We start from the raw sequence: 25,489 nt of genomic DNA on the forward strand, positions 1-25,489 counted from the left end.
AAGCATGATATTTGCTATAAGTTTCTTTAGAGATAATTTTTATCACATAAAGTACATTCCCTTCTATTACTAGCTTATAAAGAATTTTTATGAATAACATTGAATTTAATCTCTTGCATTTTTTGTCTCTATAAAAATGATTATATGATCTCCCTTCTCTATTCGGTTAATGTAGTGAAATCCATGGGTAGATTTTCTTTGTTGAACTAAACTTGAGTTCTTGGAATACAGCTGTACCTACTCATGATGTATTGTCCTTTTATGCATCTTTTTGCTAATATTTTAATTAAGATTTTTGCAACTAGGACCATAAGCAAGATTATCCTTTATTATTTTTGTAAGTCTTACTCAGTTTTGATATTAAAATTCTACTGATCTTATAAAGTGAATCGGGAAGAGTTACCTCTTTTTTACTCTCCAGAAGAGTTTAAATGGTCTTATTTCTTCTTTATTGGGAAGAATTTCCTACTAAAGCCCTGTGGGCCTAGAATTTTATATTTTTCAGGAAGGATTTTAATCACAGATTCAAAGATCTCACTTTTAAATTTTTTTAATGTTTATTATTTTTGAGAGAGAGGTAGAGAGAGTGAAAGCAGAGAGAGAGGGAGATAGAGAATCTGAAGCAGGCTTAGGCTCTGAGCTGTCCGCACAGAGCTCAATGCAGGGCTCAAACTTGCAAACCATGAGATCATGACTTGATCTGAAGCCGGATACTTAACCAACTGAGCCACCCAGGCGCCCCTCAAAGATCTAATTTTTTTAAATAGACATAGGATTATTTGTACTCTCTATTTCTTATTGTTTCCATTGCAATCAGTTTTGATTTTCTAGAAATTAATCTATTTTATTTAAGTTTTCAAATTTATTGGCTTAAAGTTGTATAAAATATCCTCTTATAATGTTTCTAATATTCATAGAATCTGTAGTGATGTCTCCTTTTTCATTGCTGATATTACCTATGCCTTCTTTCTTTTTTCTAGATCAGTCTTATCAGGACTTCATCAATGTATTAATTCTTTTCAAAGAACCAACCTTTGAGTTAATTGATCACTTCTATAAATTTGCAGCTTTATTTTTAACTTAAATTTTAGTTTTTTTTATGTTAGAGAGAGAGAGCAAGCAGGAGAGAGGGACAGAGGGAGAGGGAGAGAGAGAAAGAGAGAGAGAGAATCTTAAGCACGCTGAGCACAGAACCTGATGTGGGGCTTAATCCCACGACCCTGGGATCATGACCTGAGCCAAAATAAAGAGTTGAACGCTCAATTGACTGAGCCACCCAGGTGCCCCTAATTTGCAGTTCTTTTCATAACCCCTTGAAATTAGAGATTTAGTTATCTGGGTATGTAAATAATTAATTTAGAGTCAGTTTAATATTTGCACTTAAGGCTATAAATTTCCTCTTTAAGCATTATTTTTGTTTGGTTAGCAAGTCTGGATATTCTGCATATTCACTATCAATTCACTTTAAATATTTGCTAATTTTTATTGTCATTTTTTAAGCCTTATTCATCATTTAGAACTATTCTGCTTAATTTCCAAACATTTGGAAATTTTCTACTTTATTTATATGTCAAGTCTCTTTTTTTATAAACTGACTTTATTGAATTATAATGTAAGTACTATTAAATTATACTTACTTATATAGTTCAGTATATCTTGACCAAGTATGCACCTGTGTAACGTCCAACAAATTCAAGAACAAATTCATGTCCCGTAAAGTTTCCTCCTGCTCTTCAGTAGTCAATTTTCCCACATCCCTGACCTACGAAACCACTATTGTGCTTTCTCTATAGATTACGATTTTCCTATTGTATAACTTCATATAAATGGAATCATAGAGAATGTAATCTTCTATTTTGTGGCTTATTTTGTCAACGTAGTGGTTTTGTGGCATGCATTGGTAGTTTGTTCCCATTCACTGCTGAGAAGTATTTCATTGTATGAATACTACAGTTTATGAATCCGTTCACCTGTTGATGGCATTTGCATTTTTTCTGGTTTGGGGCTGTTTTGAGTAAAGCTGATGTAAGTATTGGGGCACCTGGTTGAGCCTGACTTTGGCTCAGGTCATGATCTCACTGTTCTTGAGTTGAAGACCCTCATCAAGCTCACTGCCATCAGCGTAGGGCCCACCTCAGATCCTCAGTCCCCCGCTCTCTGCCCCTCCCCACTTATGCTCTCTCAAAAATAAATAAAACATTTTTTTAAAAAGCTGTTACAAGTATTTTTGAATATGTATGCTCATATGTCCTCCTGTCTTTCCTAATGTGAAATTGCTGGGTAAAATGGTACTTGATAAGTAACTACCAAACCATGTTCTGAATGAGTTGTATCATTTTATATTCCCACTTTATGAGTTTCCGTTACTCTGCATCCTCACCAACCCTTTGTATTGTCAACCGTTTTACTTTTAGTTGTTATAGGTTTGTAGTGGTATCTCATTATGCTTCTAATTTATATTTCTTCTGATAACTAATAATGGTAAGCATTTTGTATGTACTTGTTTGTCATTTCTAGATCTATATTTGTTCAAATTTTAGGCTTATATTTTATTATTTGTTTTGATACTGAGGGAAAGAGCAAGAACAAGCATGGGAGGGGCAGAGAGAGAGGGAGAGAGAGAGAGAGAGAGAGAGAGAGAGAGAGAATCTTAAGCAGGCTCCATGCCCAGTGTGGAGCCTGACACAGGGCTCCATGTCACAACTGTGACATCATGACCTGAGCCAAAATCCAGAGGTGGACGCTTAACCAACTGAGCCACCCAGGTGCCCCTGTGCTTGCATTTTGAAACTGGGTTTTTGTTCTCTCTTATTATTCAGTTGCAGATATACTTTTTATATTGTCTTACTTTCTTAATGGGGTATTTTAAAGAGCAGAAATTTTTTATTTTTATCAATCCCAATTCATTCATATATATACATATATGTATATATATATGTTATATATATGTATGTATATATACGTATATATACATACATATATATAACATATATATACATATATATGTCATATATACATATATGTATATATATGTAAACATATATACATATGTTTACATATATGTATATATATGGCTAGCGCTTTTTGTTTTTTGTGTGTGTGTGTCCCATTTTAGGGAATTTTGCCTACCAATGGTCACAAAGGATTTACATGTTTTATGGGAGATTTGTATATTTTCTTCCTTTATATTTAGGTATATAGTCCATTCTGAGTTAATTTTTGTCTATGGAGGGAGGTAACTGTTGAGGCTTTTTTTTTTTTTTTAACCCTAATTATCTTTTGCTTATTGATCTCTTGATTAATTGAACTGTCATCATAGAATGACCACATTTCAATCTTTTGGAATTTATTGACACTTTATTTGGGGCTCACCATATAATCAATTTTGGCAAATGTTCTATGTGTATCTAGAAAGAATGCACATGCAACAGTTGCTGATTACAATGATTTATATATATGTGAATTAGGTAAATTTTGTTAATTGTCCTGTTCAGATCTATTGAAGGTCTACTGATCTTTCTCCTCATCTTCCCCCTCTCCCTCCTCCTCTTCCTCCCCCTTCCTCTTTTGGCTTGCTCCATCAGTTATTCAGAGATTTGTGTTAAAATTTTCCCACCGTGATTGCCTATTTCTTCTCTTGCGGTTTTGTATGTATGGTTTTACTTTATATATTTCAAAAGTTTCTTGTTAAGTCATTTGAATTTAGAATACTATATTTTCCTGATGAATTAAACTTTTTATCATTTGAAATGTCCTATTCATCCCTAAGTAAATGTTTTTAACCTACATTATCTGATATTAGTGTATCAGCCCTGTATTGTTTTGTGTCCGTATGGTTTACACATTCTGTCCTTTTACTTTAATCTTTGTGCATTCTTATATTTAAGATGTATCTCTTGCAAGCAGAACATAATATTTTTATTATCAAGTCTAATAATTATTGTCTTTTAATTAGAATATTAGCCTGTTTACATTTGACACAATTACTTATGTTTAGAAGTTCAAATTTAATGTTTGATTTTCTTGCTGTTTCTCTGCCACTCCCTTTCTTTTCCTCCCTCTTGTCTGCAGTGATTTGAATTAGGCTTTTATTTATTATATATTTCACCTGGATTGCTTGCTAATTATACATTTTCACTATTCTTTTAGCTTTTACTCTGGAAAATGCTACATGCATCCTTGACTTGTTAAAGTCTGACAAAAAGTAATATTTAAATTACTTCCCAGGGGTGCCTGGGTGGCTCAGTTGGTTAAGGCTTCAACTCTTGATTTAGGCTCAGGTTATGATCTCACAGTTCATTAGATCGAGCCCCTCCTAAGGCTTAGGACAGACAGTGAGAAGCCTGCTTGGGATTCTCTCTCTACCCCTCCCTCACTCATGCTTTCTCTCTCGAAATTAATAAATAAATATTTTTTAAAAACTATAAATTACTTCACAAGCCACACGAGGCTCATGGAACAGTTTAACACCATTTACCCTTTCCCTACATTTTGTGCTATTGTTGTCATGGATTTTACTTCTGTATAGAACTCAAACACTTCCAGATATTATTATTATTCTATACATTACACATTCGTTTAGATTTACCCATGTATTTATCTTTTCTGTTGTTCTTTATTTCTTCCAATTTCATTATGCTTTCTGTCTGGAATAATTTACCTTCTTACTAAAGAACTCCCATTAGTATTTCCTTAGTATAAATTGGTGAATAATTCTCTGTTTTTTTTATTTGAAAATATCTTTATTTTGCTTTCACTTTAAAAAGACATTTTCTGTGGTTATCAAATTCTAGTATAGTTAATTTCCTCTAGCTCTGATAGAAGATGTCATTTTATGTTTGTGGCCTACCTTCTTTTTTTGAGAATTCAAAATCTGTCTAATTGCTGCTATTTTGAAGATCAGATATCTTTTTCCTCTGGATTGTATTAATATTTTGCCTTTGTCTTTGTTCTTTTGAACACTTTTACTATGATATACCCATATTTGTTTTATCTGTACTTAATTTGAATGGTGTTTATAAGTTCCTGAATTTGTGGCTTGACATTTTGTTAAGTCCTGTCATTTTGATTTTCAAATTTTCTGTCTGCTTCATTTTCTCATCTGTTTATTCTTTTTTCTTTTTGGTAGATTTCAATTACATACATGTTAAATATTTCACCATTCCCATAGATCTTGTATGTTTCCTCTTTTTTGTGTGTGTATTTTCCATTTTCTTTTCTCTCTGTGCTTTGTAGTAGATATTTTCTCCCAGTCTGTGTTCCAATTTACTAATGCTCTCTTTTAATTATACCTAATCTGCTTCAATCAATTTATAGATTTTAGTTCAATTTATAGATTCTATAAATTTATAGAATTTATATTTGAAGAATTTTAATATTTTCCTGTTTTATGCTAAAATTTTATCCAATACTTGGATTTCCAGTGAGTATGTTTCTATAATATGGTTTTCTCTTATTTTTCTGTCATATGGTCTCATCTCCTGATAAACATAGTAATTGTTTATTTGCAGCCACACAAGACAATACAAGTGATAAATTATACAGATATTTTAAGACTCTAGACAATACCATCTTCCAGAGAGAATATATTTTTGTTTGGCAGTTGGATAAGAGCAGATTAATTTTCATTCCATCAAAGATTTAGTTGATTTAATTCCAGCTTCATTATTTTTGAGGTAATGTCTGTCCCTTCTGGAGTTACAAGCTAGAACTGGAGTGTTTGCCTGGGCCTCTCCTCCTTGGTCCTTAAGTCCATTTTTTTCTTATCAACACTGTAAGACTGTTGGAAACTCTGCTCAGCATCTCAGCCTCTTGCTTTCTGCTTACACATAGACAAATGTCTACAGAGCTAAATTGGGCTCACTTCTCTGTACTTTCATTCTGTCTTAGCCTAAGTTCCCTAGAAAAAAATGGGAGGTATAACTCTGAGACACCAAAGTAAAGGGAAAAGAAAGTTGGGCAAAAAAGAAGGAAGGGCAAATACAAACTAGTGCAATATCGCAGATGACCACAGCTTCACAAAGAGACGCAGCTCACTGCTTGGATGCAGCCTGTCTTGGAATAGTCTGTTGGAGAAAGGAAGAGGAATTTATTCAGGGGCTTCCTCCACTGAATGACTTCTTTCATTGGTCAAAATTTACCCCACAAGGCATTAACTTCTCTGCATTCCCAAGTTTTTCAACTGCCCTCTTCAGACCTACTGTGGAAACAAAATTCTATAGCCTGCAGCATGTTGCTTCATCCAATTCCTGAACTAGTGACAGAAATCAGATACTTGCTGGGTATAGTGGGGCCTCCTGCCATAGCTGCAGCAGCTCAGACCACATCAAGCACAAAGGTTTCCATGCTGGAGATTAGCCTCACCTGGGCAGAGGCTGAGGCAGTCTGTGGATCTATGGATGAAGTGGTGGTGACCTTAGATCCACAGTAAGTTTGAGGACCTGGAAGACAGTTAGGCCCTAGAAGATTTGGGAAGGTTCCTCAGTTTGTCCAATGCACTTTCTCCCAGGAATCGTGACCTACCTTGTGGCTTCAGAATTCCCCATTGCCTTCAGATTGATGGCTTTATATGTTGTCCAGCATGTCACATTCTCAAGGGAAGGTTTGGTCTGTAACCAGCAACTCCGTGTTACTGGAAAAGAAAAGAAAACAAAACAAAACACTATCTCTTCAAGATCTTATTATAGTGATATAAAATGTTTACCCCAAATATAAATAAATTAGTTGACACTAGACTTACAGTAAAATTAGTGGGACACCAAGATGTCAGGTCCTCACTTGTAGATATAAATCACCTCTCACTTATAAATTGACTTCTCTGACAAGTTCAGTCAATATTTTCAATGTCAAACTGCCCTTGATTTTCTCAGATTAATCCACTGACTGTATCACTCATCTAATAGAAATTCCCATCTTGACTTAAGCACTAATCATGGGTGGGGCCATAAAAGAAGGGCACAAAATTTGCCAGTTACATCATTCCCAAAGCAGAAGGTTCACAATTGGTTTAATCCTGATTACTTCAAGAATTCTCTCTCCTTCCTCTTTCCAGCTATAAACCTACCTCTGGTCTAACCTAGTCTGTGAGTCAACTCCTTGTGACCTATTGTAAGAATTTCAGAATCTCCCTACCTGTTGTTCTGCAACATTGCTGACCTAGGTGAACCCTGAAGTTTTAGGCCAAAGATAATAGTTCTTAGTGAAACCTCCTTATGGAAGCTTACTACTCTATCAGTTCTGTATTTTTATGTAATATGAAACACAAAGCATCAATGGAAGGAACTCTATTAGGAGTTCTAAAGAAGAGACCTATCTTCCACTTGCTATCTTCTCAGAACATCTGTGATGCCTCTCTTATAAAAATCACCTTTTAGAGAATGGTAATAGGTGCATGCTGATTGATAAAGATCATGGAGATCCAGAGATGCCTCACTAGCTTTCTCCAAGATAACAATAAGTTCCCACAGAGATTGTAGAGTAGTAACCTTTCTTTACTTCCTCCCAATCTGTCATTTGTCACCACCATACGTCATCCTTGCCACTGTAATTTGAATATGTGTGGTGACTGGGAAATGTTGACTTTTCCAAAGGGAAGAAGACCTTTCATCAGTAAAGGGAATATGCATCACTGTGCTTCCCTGCTAGAACCTAATCTACAGTCCCTACCTCAACATCAAGAAATACTTTATCACAAAATATTTATCACAAAATACTTTATCACAATCTCATTTATATGATATGTATGTCTACAAAACATATATGCATGTGTGAAGATATATACTAAAATGGTAACTGACTATATCAGGATCATGAAATTATAGGAGCAATCTACTTTCTATGCACTTATTAATATTGTCATAATTTTATATAGTGGGCATACAGTTTTATTCTAAAAATATTTAATTAAAAAAACCTGTTAGGAGCTCCCGGGTGGCTCAGTCGGTTAAGCATCTCACTATGGATTTTGGTTCAGGTCATGATCTCACGCTTGTGAGATCCAGCCCCACCTTGGACTCCATGCTGGGCAAGGAGCCTGCTTAGGATTCTCTCTTTCTCTCTCTCTCTCACTCTCTCTCTCTCTCTCTCTCCCCCTGTCCCTCTCCTGCTCAGACGCATGCTCTCTCTCTCTCTCTCTCTCTCTAAAAAAAAAAAGAATAAAAGAAATTGAAAATTAAAAAATTAAATGTTTAAAGAAATACAAAATAAAAACTGTCAGATGGTGGGCTCTTCTAGGTACAATATTTGTGTTGTGCCCTTCTGGGTGATTAAATCAGTTAATAAACATGAAATGCACAGAACAGAACTTGGTACATAGTCTGCTCTAAATAAATGTTAGTTATTGTGTTTACTACATAGGAAATTAAATTCATCTTTTTCGCAAACTGCAAATTTTAAATATCTATATTTGGGGTCTTAAAGAGAACATACAGATCTACCAAGGAACCAAAAGATCTACTAAGGAGGTATGCCTCTTTTTTTTTTTTTTAAAGTGAAGTATGATTGAGACAGAGAAAAAAGATCTATGATAACCATTAGGCAGAGGAATAGAAGAGACTGAAAGTCAGCAACTCTGTGAGTGCCACCACTACTTAGCTATGGTTACAATCTGCACAGAAAAGAATGAAAAAAATATAAATATCTAGAGAAGAAGATTCTGAGAAAAGGAAGAGTGGAAGAACGGAAAGATGGCAGAAATGGAAAGGACAGGAAAAAGTTGGAAAGGATGTAAAATTAATTGGAGGAAAGAGAAAAGGAGAAGATAAAATGAAAGTGACTAATGGGAGAGTGGCATTTACAAAGATCAATCAATGTTACTTACATTTGCCAGGTGTTCTGCTAAGTGTTTTATAAGGAATGTCTCATTTAATTATTAGAACAGTCTTCAGAAATTGGTATTTGATTGTCCCTATTTAACACATGAGAAAACTAAGGTTTTCAGGGTGGAAGTAATTTTTCCCCAGATCGTGTGTTGATAAGATTATGTCCAAAAAGCCCAGTCGTCTTGGAGCCTCACTTTGGTCTGATTTGTCCTTTTAGGGATATGACATCAGATCTTCCTGGAGTATCAAATAAAAAGCCAAAATATCTTCCCCTTGTTTGATGTCCTCTATATTGTCATTATTTCCTATCAATCTGTGAAAGCAAGGAGGTTTAATAAGGTTGAGAACAACTTAATATGAAGAGAAATGCTGAGCCCTAACATTAATACCATGTCCATATTTTCTAAACTAAAAATGAAATCATTAACTTTAAGACACTATATTTGCAAATGTATTATATATAAAATTTTACTAAGGTATAAAGAGAAAAATCACAAAACACTTTTTTTTTGAAAAGCACCAAATTAAATAAATCTGTTTGGCCCCAGAATTTTAATACTGTGACTATAATACCTGGCATCTGTGTCATCCCTCATTTAATAAGAAAATGTTTCACAAAAAAAAAAAAAAAAAAAAAAAAAAAAAAAGCTAAATGGGAAAAGTAGCTACTGTGAAGTTTTTACTTTTTGTAATATTTAGCTAAAAGAGTTCTTGGTCGGTAGTCACAGAGTATGGGTCATTAGGTTCCTGCTTGGTCAACTGTGCAATCTTTGCCCCAGCCCCTAACTTCTCTGAGCCTTAGTTTTCTGGTCTATAAAATGAAGGCTTAGGTAATATGTTTGCAAAAATCCCTATAACTGTATAGCATATAAAAAAATAAGGCAGGGAATTCTCCTGTGATAAGAATTAGGTCACAGGAACTTTAAAATAAATATTTTAAGGTTTCTAATAACACTTTGCTGGAAAAAAAAAATCACATGTTAAATCATGATTGTTGACTTTTACTTGGTACCATAAATGATAAGAGACATAGTAATGGTAGGTGATTATACTGAACAAAAGAAACAAAATAGGGGTGCCTGACTGGCTCAGTTGGTAGAGCATGTGACTCTTGATCTCAGGTTCATGTGTTGAAGCCCCACACTGGGTGTAGAGCTTTCATAAAAAAAAAAAAAAAATAGCCATCCATAAATGCCAAGTTGGTGAATGCTATTCATCTTTATTATTTTGTAATATTTTGTATAATATATGCGAGAGCCAACAATTTGGTCAAAATGGAAATAATCAAAAGAGACTTTCATGCATTCTTTTGATCTGCATGGTAGCAATTACTGGGGTGACATTTAAAGTATTTTGAGGAGTCAGGAGGGTGTGAAGGAAAGAGAGGAAATGGTTGGTTATTCAAGAGCTCTTAGAAACCATCCTTCAGTTAAGGTCAAATAACACCAATATATTACTATGTGAACATCCAATAACTTGCTACCTAAGATACTTTTTCCTAATTTAAAGATTTAGAAATCTGGAAAAGTGAAAAAGTTGAGAAAAAAATTTTAGTTAAAAATTTAAATAGCTATATTTTCAAATCAGTTAGTGAATATTCATCTTCAAGTAACAGAACACACTGCTGAAAGACGCTTAAAAAATAGGGTTTTGTTACTTTACAACCAAAAACTCTGGAGGAAAATATTTCCAGATTTGCTAGAGCAACTCCACAATTTCATCAGGTGGCAGGACTCTGTCTGCCATACCTGCTATATTGACTTGATAACCATCATGCTTACAAGATGGCACTCCCATACTAGGTACCATGTGTAAATATGACAATATTTGGGGCCCCCAAATGGGCTCCCGTGTGTTGCTTTTTGTTAGAGAGGAAAACCCTTTCTCAGAAAATCCTTTCTTATATTTTCCGCTGCCCAGAACTGGTGTCCCTGCCACAGGTGCATGCAACAGGTCTAACGAAGCAGTACCTGCTATTTCCATTTCATAAAAGCCATGCTTTGCCAACATGGAAAAGGGGGGACACAGCCAACGCACACACTTTTACATTTTGGTCTATGTCCTTCCAAATATTTCTTCTTTGCAGAATTTTTATCTGTACTGTTTAAATCATACCATGTGTCAGGTTTGGTGGCCGACCTTTATACTTTATATTTTACCATAAGCATTTGTCCCACAGTAATATAGTCTTTGGAAATTTTATTTTACATGATGACATAATATTCCATGCAAAGAAATATTCATAATTTATTTAATTTGTCATAAGCAGTATTTCTTTCATTTACAGAATACTTACTGGGTATTACCCACTATATACCAGAGGCTTTACATAAGTGCCTCTAATCTTTACAACATTCCTGCAATGTAGCTATTATCATTCCAAATTTGCAAATGAGGACGCCTCTTACCAGCAGCTTACTGATATTCCTGCTGGTAAACTGCAGAAAAGGGAACTTGAGGTCAGGCCCAAACCAGCCAACACAATGATATTTATTCAACATTGTTGGCGGGAGAGAAAAGAAATTGAAGTCCAAATGAATGGGCCAATTCATAAATATAAATTAGGTAAGTTTACTATTGAGCAAAACCAAACAAACCAAACTAAACCAAACAAAAACCTGAATTCATGCTGGCAGCCAGCAAGTGGCTACAAAGCTATAATGGATATTAGGCTCTATTAATACGGACTTGAAGTTACAATTCGTTGTCCTACTTTTCATAAACCATCAGTAGTTATTCAGTTTGCATCAGTAGTTCCATCAAGTGAACTCTGACATCCTGTTTTTCATAATTCTTGAGCCAGCTTATTCTCATTTTGTTCTTCGTGATTCTTTATCAGTACTTCCTACAGTTGCCCCTGACAGTGTAACCAGCATATACAATTAGTCACATTCTTCAACATTCCTCGGTAAGGTTAGATTAAGTTCAGTTCCTCAAAGCACCAGCAATAAAAAGCTCCTGATTCAACTCCCATATGGCAAAATAATCCCTTTAGCCAAAAGAACATTCTATAAACCTTATAAACTACACACATGGTATTTACTACAAATATGCTTTTGTCCATATCCTCAAACAAGTGACCATTAGTCTTTGTGTTCTGAAGATATTAAGAAAGCCATATAGTATCTATAGGTGTCAGCAGTTAAATTGAATACATGAATAAAAACAAACAAACACAATAATAGGGGGGAGTAAAGCAAGGAAAGAAGGAATAAAAAAAATGAATATATAGGGCAGGAGAAGGGAAAAATGGACAGAGCTATAATGACTGTCAATTCTGCTGTGATAGGATAAATGCTAGGGCAGACTGAAAAAGAGCACAGAGCAAATGTTTCTGGCCAGCCGAAAGGACTAGCAGAGACTAAGCCAAACTCAACTGCTGTCACTGATGGAATCCCGACGGGTTACCTTCTCTGAGGACATACCCTCCTCCCATCCTCTTCCAGAGACTGGGCTCTTGATTACAACAAACTCCCTCCCAGTTCCAGGCGTTTTGGGCCTAGCCTTCTTTGTTTTCGTAACCAGGACACGCCCCAAAGTGTTTTCCCAAACACCACCTCTTTTCAATGACACGTCTTCACATCTTACTTCCACGCTCCCCCTGCCCTTCCTGCCTAATGATGTGGGTGGTTCCAGGAGAACAGTGACTGAAACAGGTTTCCTCTGGACTTGACACAGCAGAGCCAGATAGGAAACGATGCTGGCAGCTTTCCCTGTGAGGCCAAACACTAAAACATGTTGACCGAATGGCAGATGGGAAATCAGTCCTTTAGAGAGCAGGGAACACTCAGAGCCTCCCTGCTTCACCCTCTGCCCCAGTTATCAGGGCTGCTCTAGGGCCAATAAACCAGAAAGTTCCCAGTCTGTCTGGCCAGACCAAGATAATTTGTGAGAGTAGGCTTCATTGTGGTTCTTTGCCCCACCCTGATACAAGCCTCTGGAAAGAGAAGGGAATTCATAAATTTGTTTCAGTTTAATCTTAGTGACTAACCAAGAATAAAATGTTGTCCCTACCTTTTCTCCATTCTAGATTACTAAAATTCCCACTGGTACCTTATTAATAATCCAGTGCCACAAGTCTGGGTTTTATTTGAGACCAGAGAAAAATGGTGAGTAAACAAAGGTGTGAAAAATAAATCTTATTGGGATATACTATATGTATATATTAAGATTATATTATATAATCATATATAATATGTATCATATAACATTGTATATATATATCATAATATATATAATCATACACTATATACTTTTATATATGAAAAATAGATCTTATTGGAATATATTATGAGTACATTTTATAATTATGTATTATATAAGATTCATAAGTAAATTTCACAAGTTTATAAAAAGAAAAAGAATAGACCGGATAAATACAGATCTGGTTTTCATTCGAAGCACAGTAACATAGGACCAGTTGGCTAACTTTTCAAGCATCACTCAAATTGTTCATCACTAAAATGAAGGTGATGATATCTACTTCAGAGGGATGTTAAGAATTATGAGAGAGGATGTTTATGGAGTGTAAGGCATAGAATGATTGAAATATTAGTTCCCTTTCCTCTCTCTTTAACCCATCAGCCCAAGAGAACACAGATTTTTTTTTTAAGTTTTTCAATCAATCACCAAATGCACTGAAGTATTAAAACATTATGACTTTCAAAGAACTTCCAATCTAGGTAGGGATATAATCTTAAATCACAATAAGGGAACAATAGAAGTTCACAATTTAATCAAGTAATCAATTGTGTAACATGTGGTTCTAATTACTGAACAGTAATTGTCAAGAAAAAATAAAATGAAAATGGACTAAAGTTTTCTTTCATGTAGCCCTTCCCTCTTCTAGCATCTTGTACACATTCTGTGGAGTAACAAATAAGTCTGAGTTAAAGTTAATTATATAAAAATATTAATTTTTATTTTTCTATATAAAAATAGACTGACAGATATACTTGATAACACTTTTAGGGGCACATCAGACAAAGTTCTATTAATCCTCTGAGGATTTGCCCAAAATCTCTTCCAAAAACAGAAAAAATCCTCTTAAGAGTCCATGTTAAAATTAACCTCTCCTTCTGACCCTCTTATAATCTGCTTTACTGCCACTTTGTGCCTATCATGATGATTATAAAATAAAAACATTTTATATAGGTAAATTCTCCCATGCTTATTTGTATTCAATAAAAGAATCCATCAAAAATGGATGAAATAAGTAAGAATCCCCAAGCTCCCTCCTACTCCCTTTCACCAAAAAAGCAGATAGTCTACCAAATACCAAAAATTATATATAAAAACATGCAAATCCCCCTTTGGAACTGTTCCTGGGATCAAAATTCCGTGGGGAAAAATATACATCTTTTAGACTTTTCATCATCGTCTTTTACCTTTAAAGCAATCGATAAAAAACATTTGCATTTGTAAAAGGACTTTAATATGATTCATGCATCATCTTTCTTCTTGGCCTTCTAGTACAAACCCAGGGTGTTATTTACCATGTCTATAGAATCGACTCTTCCATATATCTCTGGCCAATTCTTTTGCCACACAAAGATGCTCTTGCTCTCAAGAATCAGACAAAGTAATAAGTGTGGGAGAAAGACAAAAAGTATTATCTGGACAAGAACCAAATAAACGCAGTCAAAATTAAAGAAAAGAATAAAGTAACTCGCATGTACTCTGCCTACTATGTGCCAGACACTGTTCAAAACATTTTATAATTAACTCATTTAATTCTCCTAACAGTCCTATGGAGTAAATATAAATGTCCCCATCTTAAAGCCTGAGGGCAAGGCAAACAAAAATCAAATTAATTGAGATCTTCCAGCTAAAGGATACATTTCTTCATATAAATACCTATCCACTTATTTACCTATCTGAGACTAAGAAGTAGGACAAACAAAAAATTGAAGAGGAGATGCTTTTAGAGTCCTTTTATGAAGCCTCCATTACCCTGACACCAAAACCAGACAATGACACAACACAAAAAAGAAGTATCAGGTTAATATCCCTAATGAACATAAATGCAACAACTCCCAAGAAAATATTAGCTAATCAAAATCATTAATACATTAAAGGGATCATACAGCATAATCAACTGGAATTTACTCCAAGGATACAAGGATGGGTCTGCATATGCAAATCAATCAATGAGATAACACATTAACTAAATGAAGGATGAACATCATATGATCATTTCAATAGATGCAGAAAAAGCATTTGACAAAATTCAACATCCATTTATGATAAAAACTCTCAACAAGATGGGTATAAAGGGAACATACCTCAGTCCGATAAAGGCAAGGGCCGCCTGGGTGGCTCAGTCAGTTAAGCGTCCGACTTCAGCTCAGGTCATGATCTCATGGTTCATGGTTTCGAGCCCTGCCTCAGGCTCTGTGCTGACAGCTCAGAGCCTGGAGCCTGATTTGGATTCTGTGTCTCCCTCTCTCTCTGCCCACCCCCCCCCCCCCACCACCACTTGTACTCTCTCTCTCAAAATAAATAAACATTAAAAAATTAATTAAAATATACGATAAAGGCAATATATGACAAACCCATACCAAACATCATACTCAACAGTGAAAAGTTGAAAGCTTTTCCTGTAAGATCAGGAACAACACAGGGATGCCCACTGTCTCCATTTTTATTCAACATAGCACAGGCATACCTCAGAGATATTGCAGGTTTGGTTCCAGACCACCACAATAAAATCAATATCACAAAAAAGTGATTCAAATAAATTTTTTGGTTTCCCAGTGCATATGAAATTTACATTTACACCATAATCTATTAAGTGTGCATTAGCATTATGGCTAATAAAACAACATAATACCCAAATTAAAAAATGATGTAGGGGTACCTGGATGGCTCACTTGGTTAAGCGTCTGACTTTGGCTCAGGTCATGATCTCATGGTTCATGAGTTCGATTCCTACTTCAGGCTCCACAGCTGGTAACATGGAACTTGCTTGGGATTCTTTCTCTCTCCCACTTTCTCTGACTCTCCCCCGCTCACACTATCTCTCTCTCTCAAAATAAATAAATAAACTTAAAAAAATACTTTATTGCTAAAAAATGCTAGCCATCATCTGAGTTTTCAGTGAGCCATAATCACTGATCACAGATCACCATAGCAAATGTAATATTAATAATGAAAAGTTTGAAATACTGTGAGAATTACCAAAATGTGACACAGAGACATGAAGTGAGCAAATACTGATGGAAAAATGGCTCTCATAGACCTGTTAAACATAGGGTTGCCACAAACATTCAATTTGTATAAAACAGAATATCTGCAAGATGCAATAAAGTGAAACACAATAAAAACAAGATGTGCCTATAGTTGAAATCCTAGCCACCGCAATTGGGTGAGGAAAAAAAAAAGCATCCAAATTGGAAAGGGAGAGTAAAACTGTCTCTATTTGCAGATGACAAGAGGCTATCTCTGGAAAACTCTGAAGACTATCGAAAAGCTATTAGAACTGATCAGTGAATTCAAGTAAAATTGTAGAATATAAAATCAATCTACAGAAATCTGCATTTCTATACACTAATAATAAACTATCAGAAAGAGATATTAAAAGGAAAACAATCTCAAGGGACACCTGGGTGGCTCAGTTGGTTAAGCGTCCAACTTCATGATCTCGCTCTTTGTGGGTTCCAGCCTCTTGTCAGGCTCTGTCCTGACAGCTCAGAGCCTGGAACCGGCTTCTGATTCTGTGTCTCCCTTTCTCTCTCTCTGCCCTTCCCCTGCTCGCACTTTGTCTATGTCTTTCTCTCTCAAAAATAAATAAATATTAAAAAAAAAATTTAAAGAGGAAAACAATCTCATTTACAATTACTATCAAAAAATAAAATAACTAGAAATAAATTTGAGTTGGAAGACCTGTACACTGAAGACTATAAGACACTGATAGAAGAAATCGAAGAAGGCACAAATAAATGGAAAGATATTCTGTGCTCATGAATTGGAAGAATTAACATTGTTAAAATGTCCATACTACCCCCCCAAAATCTACAGTTTTGATGCAATGCCTATTAAATTTCAGTGGTATTTTTTTCAGAACTAGAAAAAATAATTCTAACATTTGTATGGAACCACAAAAGACTGAATAGCTACAGCACTCTTGAGTAATAAGAATAAACCTGGAGGTATCACAATCTCGGGTTTCAAAGTATACTACCAAGCCATAGTAATAAAAAATAGTATGGTGTTGGCATAAAAACAGATGCATAGATCAATGGAATAAAATAGAGAACCCAGAAATAAACCCACACGTATAAGGACAATTAGTTTATGACAGAGGCAAGAATATACAATGGGGAAAGGACCATCTCTTCATTAAATGGTGTTAGGAAAACTGGAGAACCACATGCAAAAGAATGAAACTAGACCACTATTTTACACCATACACAAAAATTAACTCAAAAATGGATTAAAGATTTGGATGCAAGACTTGAAGCCATAAGATTCCTAGCAGAAAACATAGGTGGTAAATAAACTGCTTGACATTGGTCTTGGCAATATTTTTTGGATCTGACTCCACAGGCAAGGGAAACAAAAGCAAAAATAAACAAATAGAGCTACATCAAACTAAAAAGCTTCTGTACAGTGAAGGAAACTATCAACAAAATGAAAAAGCAATCTACCGAATGGGAGAAGATATTTGCAAATTATATATCCAATAAGGGATTAATATCCAAACTATATAAAAAACTCATACAAGTCAACAATAAAAAGTCCTTCCCCACAAAAAAAATCCCCAAATACTCTAAAATATAGGCAGAAGATCTGAATAGTCATTTTTCTAAAGAAGACATATAGATGTAGGGGTGCCTGGTGGTTCAGTTGGTTAAGTGTCCGGTTCTTGGTTTTGGTTCAGGTCATGATCTCACGGTTTGTGAGTTCAAGCCCCATGTTGGGCTCCATGCTGCCAGTGCAGAGCCTGCTTGGGATTCTCTCTCTCCCTTTCTCTCAGCCCCTCCCCTGCTCATGCTCTCTATCTCCAAATAAATAAGTAAACAAATGAAAAGAAGACATACAGATACCTAACGGGCACATTGAAAAGATGTTCAATATCACTAAGTATCAGGGAAATGAAATCAAAACCACAATGAGATATCACCTCATACCTGTTAGAATGACTGTTATCAAACAGACAAGCAATAACAAGTGTTGGCAAGGATGTGGAGAAAAGGGAACCCTTATACACTGTTGGTGGGAATGTAAATTGGTGCAATCCACTATGGAAAACAATATGGAGGTTCCTCAAAAAATTAAAAATAAAACTACCATAGCTACCCACTTTTCAGTATTCCACTTTTGGGAATTTAGTTGAAGAATGTGAAAACACTAACTCAGAAAGACACATGCACCCCTATGTTCATCACAGCATTATTTGTAACAGCCAAGATATGGAAATATGGAAACAAACTGAGTGTCCATTCATGAATAGATAAAGAACATGTGATCTATCTATATTTGATTAAAGACATATAAACGTGTGTGTGTGTGTGTGTGTGTGTGTGTGTATACACACTACTCAGCCATAAAAAAAAAAAAAAAGGAAAATTTGCCATTTTCAGCAATGTGGATGGACCTACAGGGTATTATGCTAAATGAAATAAGTCAGATGGAGAAAGAATAATACCATATATTCACTTACATATGGAATCTAAAATACAAAACAAACAAAACTTATGGAGAACAGATTGGTAGTTACCAGAGGGGCAGGGGGTTGGGAAGTGGGTGGAACAGGTGTTGGGACTCAACTGTATGGTGATGGATGGTAATGGTAGTGATCACTTTGTGGTGTATACAGATTATAACGATGTACACCTGAAACTTACATAATGCTATATACCACTTTTACCTCAATTAAAAAAAAAAAAGTAGGTCCACATTCTACGTAAACCAGAGCTGGGAATAGGGCAGACTAGGCAAAACATGCAGATATCTTTGCTTTTCAGATGGAGGATGACAGACTACGCCTACAAAATTATGTGCAAATGATTTAATTAGAGTGGTGGGATTTCCACAGAATGTTGTGAGTAACCCTGGTGATGAGAAATTATCTAAAGCACTTCGGCAAATACTTTCCAGAAGGGAAACCAGACAATCCATGGAGATGCAGGTAGAAAATACTAGAATATATTCATTCTCTTTCTATGTAGTTTTAATTTAAAATAAAATACAAAATTAAATATTCACATTGACACTTGCCCTTGTGATTATCTACTAGTCATTTGCCATATACAGTATGAAAGAGAGCCTAAGGGATGAGTGGAGGGTAGACAATTTGACTGACATTGGCATCCTTCCTGATTGGTTTGCCACACATGGCAGACCGTGCCTAGTTAAGTGGATTTACATATTCTAGCTCTATTTTCAACCTAACTAACTCTCACAAAATGAATAGGTGCTTAAAAAAACGTATTCTGGCAACGAACTGAAGGCACTAATAGTGCACAAACGAACAACCAGAAAACCGCAGAGCCTCACTCCTATTCCTACCACAGGCTCTTGTCGGACATATTACAAATCAGCAGGAATATTATTGAAATATCAATTTATTTACTTTTTAGAGTTTATTTGTGTTTATTTTTTAAAAACTTCTTAATTGTTTCACTTATATTGTTTTTTTTAAATTCCAGTGTAGTTAACATACAGTGTTATATGACTTATTGGTGTACATTATAGTGATACAACAATTCTTTAAAAAAATTTTTTTAATTTTTATTTATTTTGAGAGAGAGCAAGTGGGGGAGGGGCAAAGTGAGAGGGAGACAGAGAATCAGAATTCCAAGCAGCCTCTGCACTGTCAGTGCAGAGCCCGAGGGGGTGCTCAAACTTATGAACGATGAGATCATGACAGCCAAAATCAAGAGTCAGAGGCTTAACTGATTGAGCCATCCGGGCGCCCAGCGAATCAACAATTCTATACATTACTCATTGCTCACCATGATAAGTGTACTCTTTAATCTCCATCACCTGTATCATGCACCTCCTTCCATCTACCTCCCTCTGGTAACATCAGTTTGTTCTTTATAGTTAGAGTCTTTCTTGGTTTGTCTCTTTTTTTTCCCCTTTGTTCATTTGTTTCTTAAATTCCACATATGAATGAGATCATATGGCATTTCTCTTTCTCTGACAAACTTACTTCACTTAAAATTATACTCTTTAGCTCCATCCATGTTGTTGCAAATGGCAAGATTTCATTTTTATGGCTGAATAATATTCCATTATATATATTATATATATATTATGTATTCATCTATCCATGGACCCTTGGGCTGCTTCCATAATTTTGCTATTATAAATAATGCTGCAATAAACAATTTATACGCATTATTATGATGTATGGTTAATATAAAAAACAAAACACTACCATTGTAAAAATATTTAATTTTTATTTCATTTTATTGCAAGATTGAAAAAATGGCCACAAATTCTATTCATCCCTTTGCAATGTGACTATGGCAGCTACTCATAAGAAGAGGTAAAGTTTATTCTTCTGTGCCTTGAATCTGGACATGACCATGTAGACAAAGAGATAGTGGGAAAAATTACACAAGCAAAGGCTTCAAAAGTAGTTGTACACCGGGGCTTGTTCCCTTGCTGCTCTTAGGGACCCTCCAGCTACTGGCACATAAATGAGCCTGTGGTAGCCTGCTGGATGATGATATGTGGCCCAGTATCCAGATGAAAGCCAGCTAACCCACCAGATATGTGAGGCCACTGACTGCCAGCTGAACAGGAAAGCATAATTAAGGATACCTGAGAGCAACAGAAGAATGAGTCCAAAATGTCAACCCACAGCATCAAGAGCTAATAAACAAATAAATAAATAAATAAATATAAATAAATAAATATTGTTTTAAGCAACTAAGATTTGAAGTGGCTAGTTCCACAGTAAAAACTGATATAGAAATTAGTACCTAAAAGTGGGTTATTGTTGTAAAAAAAAAAACCCCAAACACCTAAAACATGTGGCCTTGGGTCCCTAAATTGGGCAGAGACTGAAAAAAAAAATTAAGAATCCACTAGCAAAAATGAGGAAAAGTGTGAGTAAACTATTAGTGGTTGCTGAAAAAAAAAGGCGAGGAAATTGCTATAGCTGGCCAGAAAAAAAATGGCAACATGTATCATGTAGTTAAAAGCAATTGGCAAAGGGTTGCTCGTAGTAACTTAGAAGATTAAATAGATATTTTTTTTCTTAATGAATTTAGAGACCTTGCAAGATGACTTCCTGGCAAAATGTTGAAAGTGTTGATTGGTTTTATTTAGCTGCCTAGAAAGAAAGAAAAGAGCTAAGGAAAGAATCTGGAGGGAATTTACAGAAAATAAAACTGCTTCTCATCTCTAATCCCTTTAGCCAGTAAAAATCTTTCAAGTGAAGGCAGTCTGAGACTGAAGATCATATCAAGATGTGGCTATTAAAACTTTATTAAGATATTTCAAAGAATTAAGGTGGTATCTAGTAGACCCACTCAACTTAAAAAAAGGAGCTGAGTCTAAGGATTGTAAGAATGTTATCCCACAACAGACACATCCACAAAATTCTATCTCAAAAAAGTTGTGGGTGTGGCTTTTCTTGAACCAACTACTCTCAAGTCAGATTCATAGCAAAACCACAAACTTTTGAGAATTGTATTGGTGAAAGGACCGCACACTTGGGATGAAAATTTGAGATTGCTCAGATTACAAAATAGCCTCAGGAACCTTTGCTTTTTACCAGTAGGAAGCAATAAGAGAAAGCTATTTGGCTGTAAACATGGATTTTTCCTTATAGAAAAGGAACAATGTCCCAGAAGATAGAGTCAAAAACTCAGAAAGTAGGAGCTAAGAGCCTAAGAGAACAATGGAGCAGGGAGATAAAACTAGACCTAATCAAGAAATATTTCTTGCCCCTAGAATGGGGAGACTTGGTAACAGATGTCCAGTTGGATTTCAGAATCATTATGGACCAGTGGCTGCTATGTATTTCACATCCTTCCCCTTTTTGATGTCAGTGTCTACTGTAATGATCCTGTCTCTGCTTTGTCTTTGTATATTATTGGGTATATTGGGGACAGATAATGGATTAATTAGTCTTTTTTAGTTTATAGTAGAGGAGCCCATCTGAGGATTCTCACCTGATCTGCTTTAGATCACAAGACCGATAAAAGCATGACCATAATTAGATGAGATTTTGGGAGTCCAACATGCGGAAGGAATGATCATTATTGTGTCCAGAGGATAGACCGTGCCAGGTTGCAAGGTGGCTATAATCCTTGATTGCTTCTTTCATCAAGATATGTCTATTTCTGCCTTGAATCTAAACTGGTCTTTGACTTATTTCACCATTAGTATGCACCAAAAGTGACGTCATACCAATTCCAGGCCTAGGACATCTTTGCTCTCTCTGTTCGTGTCAGCCACTACAATGATGAGAGGTATGTCGCCCAGTCACCCTTGTCCCTCCAGCCAACAGCCAAAAGAGGCAGAAGCAGAGCTGCTTGAGTTTTTAGCCGCTCAGAGACACCTGAGTGAGCTAAAAATGAGCCTGTTGAGAAAAGCATCCAATTGATCCCAGCTCAAATTTTTGACCTAAGAATTATGAAATAAACAAATGGTTGCTATTTCAAGCACACAAATTAGAGTCAGAAGAGGTTGTCATGTAGCCGTAAATAAATGATACAGACACCCAAATGCCACACAACAATTTATTATTATCCCATCCTTTCTCCTCTTTTCTTTAATTCTCTCTCTGCCATAAATCAAGCGTCCATATAGCAGTGGGTCTGTTTGGGACACTGTAGTCTGTTCCAGTAGTCTATTTGCCTGTGTCTGCATCAGTTCAACTCTATGTTATTCAATGTAGCTTGACATCTGATGACGCAAGTCTCCCTCAACACATCCTTTTCTTCTTCTGGAGAGTATTGGCTATTCTTGGCCTTTTGTTCAACTCTGTACATTTTGAATGAGTTTATCAAGAACAATAGGGGGAAAAAAAGACACTCTTATGGGATTTTTCTTTGAAATTTATATTAAATCTATAGGTAAATTGGGAAGAATTGACATATTTTTAATATTGACCCTTCCTATCCATAAACAGCTCTTCATTATTTAAGTGTTCTTTGGTCTCTTTTAATATATGTTTATAATTTCCTACAGAAATATTAGTTATATTTCTTTAGATTTATTCATAAGTCTTTTATATTTTTGTTAATAAAAAATAATATAAGAATATAAATTAGACTTATAAATAATCTTAATCATATTTAGATAGTTTTAATAAATAAATATAAATCAGATTTTTAAAAAATTTTCTGGGGCTCCTGGGTGGCCCAGTCAGTTAAGCGGCTGACTTCAGCTCAGGTCATGATCTCATGGTCCATGAGTTCAAGCCCTGCATCAGACTCTGTGCTGACAGCTCAGAGCCTGAAGTCTGCTTCAGATTCTGTGTCTCCCTCTCTCTCTGCCCCTCCCCTGCTCTCATTCTCTCTTTCTCTCTGAAAAATAAACATTAAAAATTTTTTAAAAATTAAAAATAAAAATTTGACTGCATCAAAGTGCAAATGACTTATTAATTGTAATGATTTTTGTGTATTTGAATATTTTTTATTTAGACAATAATCTAGACAAGATAGCTCTCTCTCTACCCCTTATGCTTGGATGAGTTCAAAGCAACAGCTGCAAATACAAGAAGAAACAGAGAGAAGAAAAAGAAACAAAGCCAAAAATGCCCCCTTCTTCCACTAAGATTGCAAGTTTGAAGCAGACTGAGAGGGGAAAGGAATAGCTACTTGGATAAGAGTTTGTAGTTTTAATCTTACACTTGCAGGAATGGGGGTAAAATATTATTAGATCAGACCAAACTTTTATTTCCTAAGAGCAACTGCATGATCTCTGGTACAGTGGGACATTTGTTTATCTTAAATGTCCCAATGAATGAAAATAATTTAAGCTTCATGAAAAAAAATTATAACATATTTAATGGTTCTCTGAGATGGCAAGGAAACTAAGATACTCACAAACTCAACATCAATATAAAAGCAGGAAGTGGAAAACAGTATGGAGGGTCCTCAAAAAATTAAAATAGAATGACCAAATGATCCAGTAGTTCCTCTACTGGGTATTTACCCAAAGAATACAAAAACACTAATTCAGAAATATATATGCACCTGTATGTTTATTGCAGCATTATTTACAATAGTAAAATTTTAGAAACAACCCAAGTGTCTATCCATTGATAGAGGAATGGATAAAGAAGAGCTGGTATAGGGGCACCTGGGTGGCTCAGTCGGTTGGGCATCTGACTTCAGCTCAGGTCATGATCTCACAGCTTGTGAGTCTGAGCCCCGCATCGGGCTCTGTGCTGATGGCTCAGAGCCTGGAGCCTGCTTCAGATTCTGTGTCTCCTCTCTCTGCCCCTCCCCCACTCATGCTCTGTCTCTGTCTCTCTCTCTCTCTCAAAAATAAATAAACGTTAAAAAAAACTTAAAAAGAAGAGGTGGCATATATGTGTATGTATATATGTATACATATACATTGGACTATTATTCACTCATAAAAAAGAATGAAATCTTGCCATTTGCAACAACATGGATGGATCTAGAGAGTATAATTCTAAGTGAAATAGGCCAGTCAGAGGGGCACCTGGGTGGCTCAGCCAGTTAAGCATCCAACCCTGGCTCAGGTCATGATCTCACAGTTTGTGAGTTCGAGCCCCATGTCAGGTTCTATGCTGACAGCTTGGAGCCTGGAGCCTGCTTCAGATTCTGTGTCTCCCCCTCTCTCTGCCCCTCCCATGCTCATGCTGTCTCTCTCTGTTTCTCAATAATAAATAAACGTTAAAAAAAAATAGTTCAGAGACAAATACTGTAAGATTTCATTCACGTGGAATTTAAGAAACAAAACAAAGAAGAGACCAACCAAAAAACAGACTCTGAACTATAGAGAACAAACTGGTGGTTAGCAGAGGGGAGGTGGAAGGGGGGGTGGGTAAAATAGGTGAAGGAGATTAAGAATACACTTATCATGATGAGCACTGAGTAATGTATACAATTGTTGAATCACTATATTGTATACCTGTACCTAATATGGGACTGTGTGTTAACTACACATGAATTAAAATTTAAAAATAAATAAATAAAATGGGAAACCTAAGAGGTAAGCAAGAGCCAAAGCCAACATTTGCCCGAGGGCATCTCAAGTTCCCTGGTGGCTCTGAGTTTCTGATTTCATGACCACCCAATTCTGGTGACAGAAGATAAGGCTCAGAGACCACCAAAGATGAGAGTCTAGTAGGACTACCCCTTCCATACCTGGAACCTTGGTAAGCAAAAAATGCCCCCCCCCCAAAGATGTCCTCATCTTAATTCCCTGAACCTGTATGTTGTTACATGGCAATGGGGGATTAAGATTGCAGATGGAATGAGAGTTGCCAATCAGCCAAGTGTAAATTAAGTGGATTATTTTGGAATATCCAGTGGATATAATGTAATCACAATGGCCTTTTAAATGTGGAATAAGGAAGAGGGTCAGAGTCACAGAAAGATTTGAAGATTCTATGGTGTTAACTTTGAAGATGGAGGAAAAGACCAGAAGCCAAGGAATATATGCAGCCTCTAAATGCTGGAAAAGGCAAGAAAGTGGATTCTCCCATTCAGCCTCTAGAAGCAATGCCA

The 25,489-nt window shown here is 35.8% G+C and overlaps 1 long non-coding RNA gene across 1 annotated transcript; it reads right to left on the reverse strand.

Annotated features, from left to right (window-relative positions):
* Positions 1–5,566: 5,566 nt before the first annotated feature.
* On the reverse strand, positions 5,567–9,187 carry LOC122198369. Its single transcript, XR_006192954.1, has 4 exons — positions 8,819–9,187; positions 6,523–6,631; positions 6,364–6,440; positions 5,567–6,065 (listed from the first exon to the last, which is right to left on the reverse strand). It is a non-coding gene; the product is annotated as an uncharacterized LOC122198369 (long non-coding RNA).
* Positions 9,188–25,489: the final 16,302 nt, after the last annotated feature.

This window comes from Panthera leo, chromosome C2 (assembly GCF_018350215.1).
Source record: "Panthera leo isolate Ple1 chromosome C2, P.leo_Ple1_pat1.1, whole genome shotgun sequence".
Lineage (NCBI taxonomy): Eukaryota > Metazoa > Chordata > Mammalia > Carnivora > Felidae > Panthera > Panthera leo.